Raw genomic sequence first — 3,812 nt, 5'->3', positions numbered from 1 at the left:
TATATATATATATATATATATATATATTCAACTAACTTTCTCAATATTTTGTATCAATAATAATATTTTTAGGGAGAAAACTCCAAGACAATATGAAAATAAAAGTCTAGTGAAAGCAATCTACTAATATATAACGATTTTTTATTTATTTATAGTACTACATTGCTTTCTCTAAACTTTTATTTTTTATTCTTGTTTTCTTGGGGGTTTTCCCCTAAAAATAGTATTATTGATGTAAAATATTGGAAAAGTTAGTTCATTATGATATGCATATCGTCGTCTAATTAAGAATACACGATCAAAATAAATTTCTAAAATATTCTATGTGCATGAATTGAGATGTAAGAATTCAATTCGGATCAACCTTGTGTCAATGCATGTCTTTAAGAGTTAAAACTAAGACTATATATTAAAAAAAACTCGAGAGTCTTTTACTTAATTATATATACTAATACATATATTCAATAAAGCAATTAATTTATATGTATTTGTTATATATCAAATTTCTATCGGACAATTCACAACTCGAACGGTTGTTGATATTGTGTACTTTGAATGACTTTTAGAGTGATGATTGTTAATGAGTTTACCTTGATCAAAATTAAAAGTTATCTAAAGTTGTCTTAAAATCTAAAAAGTAAAAAATAATAATATCTTTTAATAAGTGAAATTTGTAACACTCATTAATATATTTATTTTATATCTTGTATTTTTTAGTAGAAAAGAGTATTTAAAGACGTAGATAAATAATAATAACACAATTAATAAGTTTTTTTTTATTTCTTTTTCCCGAATTAGATTTGTACCCTCAAAGTTTTTATTATTTTGATCAAATTTTAAAATATAGAATTTTTTTACGTAAGCAGAAAAAATAAAATAAAAATACTTTTGTGCAAGGATTTTTTTTTTTTGGGTGAGTTTGATTGTGTATTCGCCTAGCTTTCGGTAGTCCCATTCTATTTTTTATTGCTTTACGTAAGACAAGGATTGCTGCAGAAAATAATAGCACATTGGTTGGTTGTGAATCAAGTCAAATATACTTAACAATTTGTTTTTATGCATAAGAAGTGCGACAACCACACGATTGCGTGTGGCACAAGGACCCCACTTATCCTCTCACAGTGATGCCTCTCGTCATACAACAGCTACAGATGTTATGGCTTTTGGGCCAAAGGTCAGTGTTTTGTTTATTTGCTCTTTCCATTGATTCGTTACAAGAACCAGTTACGCAACCTCTAATTGCCCCTAACAACGACACTTAGCATTAAACCAGTAATTAATATAAAACATTGTCAAACACTTAGGATATAGTAAAGGAAATAATAATATTGATAGGGAGTGGAACTTTGGTGACAACAGGAGATAACTAGTATGATTTATTTGATAGACTAGATTGGAGCTCGACAAGTTTTATAAAAACGACTAATATTAATTAAAATATATATTAAACCGTTTTGTATACAGTTGTTGTGAATTATTTTGTTGGTGAAATGATTATTTTAATTTTAGTTGTAACCTCTAATTTACTATTGTGCCATCTCCAATTTAATATAATTGTGCGAAATACTTGTGTACAAAAAAAACTGATATTAAAAAAATTTAAGGGGATTATAGCCACCCGAACCTCAAGAAAAATTGTCACAATTGATAGATACCGCAGCATGTATTTATAATTTTTATCCTAAGAACTCCTAAACTAATTTTTGAATTTCTTGCACGGAATGATGGTATGGTATGGTATGGTATGGTATGGGTGGGAAGCTAACTGTGTCAGGGAAGAAAATTTCGAGGCTGCCTTATCTGTTTCGTGACCACTAACATGTTTTTCATTCATTTTCTTTTTCCACTCTCATTATACAATTTTTATTTTATTTATTTTTACTTAAAAAATAGCTATATTAATTCACTCAATTCAAAATGTTACCATATATTGATAATCACACAAATTTATATTCAAATTAGTTAAAATTGAAAATAGTAAAAATACTAATAAATAAATTCATAACATTGATATTTTTTATATTAAAAATATAATAAATTTTACGGTAATTAATTCACACGAGATGTCAATTTGAACATAAGAAAATATATCTAATTTAACAGTATTTTTCAATTGAACTATAACTTAAAACATTCGTAATATTGATGTTAATAATATAAAACGGTAAAAATATTTATAAATATGACAATTAAAATATTTGAAATATTCATGTTTTCAAATTTTTAAAGTTGATTATGTCAAATATATTACTTGAATTTATAATTAGTCGAAATTAATTTATTAATGTAAATTAAAATATAAATATAATACAAAACTAAAACTAAAATTATGTAAAAATCAATATTTATTTAAATAAAAAGAAATGAGAGTGGTGTAGATAGCTCAACTTAGTTAGTTTTCCATCAAATTTATTTGCATTTTCTGCGAACGTTCCTCTATGACTATTAAAACAAACATAATTTTAAAATGGGAAAAATGAATTTTAGTAAATTCACTTCATTTTTAACGAGGTTAACCAATTTTATTAATACATGTACATTAGTTTTATAAATAGATTTGGAGGAAATGCTCCTTAATACATTTATTTGGTATTAAAAAAAGTAATTCATTTAGTGAGTCTAAATTAATTTGTTGATTATGTGTAGTATTAATTTTTGAAAATTATTCTTATAATTGTGGACATCATAACAGTACTAATTAATTGTCAAAATGTAAAGTGTTATAAAAATGACAAACAACTACGAAAAACTAATTTTATATTATTTAAAAATATTATTATCGAAAATGAATCTCTACATTAAATATTAATTTATACTATATCTATTTTTCTATCTGTCTCATCAATTCATTAAAAAAATATTTACGAAAAATAAAAAGAATTGATGAGAGAGACATGGAGTGGAAGGAATATTTGGTGAAGATGATTCAATATAATTATCATTATAGAATGTAGATCTATTTACATTGATTTATTTGAAGTAAAATAAACACTTGTTAGATTGATTAAAAGCTTGTGAGAATAATTTATAAAAATGTGGTTGATGCTAAAATTGATTGAATTAAATTATACTTTAGAAACTCAAACGTGTATCTTCTAACTCATTAATTTTGATGTTTTTCAAACAAGCTAGCTTAGGAACTAATTGGCAAAAATATCTTTCATCATTGTCTTCCTATATACTCAAAAAAGATATATTGTTGATGATTATAACCCAACAAAAATAAGTTCTCTCCACTTTATAATTAAGCTAGATATTTTTTAGATTCTTCATCAACTTTCATTAACATTAGCATTTATGATATCCTTAATGCTTCCTCTATTGGTTTTCTTGGGCCAAAGGTATCTAAATATGTCATCCACGTAAATTTTACAACCAAATACGTACAATCATTGATAGATCAATTACGTACCTTGAAAAACCTCTTAAAAAAATTTGTACCTTGAAAAAGGAAGATAAGTAGGCATCTTTTAAAAGCAAACAAATATGTTTTTGTTTTGATGAGCAATATTGTTTCCAAATTGAATAGAGACGAATGGATGAATTTCATTTTCTATTTGATTGAAATTGAAATCAATGAAGTTAAATCAATCAAGTCAAATAGTAACAAAAGCACCTCTGATATATGCATATTTGACAAATTTGTTTAAAATTTTGTTTGAACTTTCAAAAATCAGTCTCATACAAGTTTTATTGGGGGCCAATATCAAAAATTAGTCTCATGGAGATTTGAACCATGGACATAAAATGTACGAAAACATTTATTACCACTAAGCTACTATATAATTTAATATTATTTACAAGACATTGGA

At 25.1% G+C, this 3,812-nt stretch overlaps 1 pseudogene; it reads right to left on the bottom strand.

The window, feature by feature from the left end:
* LOC105851831 (nicotianamine synthase 1-like) overlaps window positions 1-1,204 on the bottom strand; it is a 2,722-nt pseudogene extending 1,518 nt beyond the window's left edge.
* Between the last annotated feature and the right edge of the window lie 2,608 nt (window positions 1,205-3,812).

The sequence above is a fragment of the Cicer arietinum genome, chromosome 3, assembly GCF_000331145.2.
Source record: "Cicer arietinum cultivar CDC Frontier isolate Library 1 chromosome 3, Cicar.CDCFrontier_v2.0, whole genome shotgun sequence".
In the NCBI taxonomy this organism is placed as follows: Eukaryota; Viridiplantae; Streptophyta; class Magnoliopsida; order Fabales; family Fabaceae; genus Cicer; species Cicer arietinum.
Note: the sequence above shows the minus strand (reverse complement) of the source record. Positions and strands in the feature narration are given on the sequence as shown.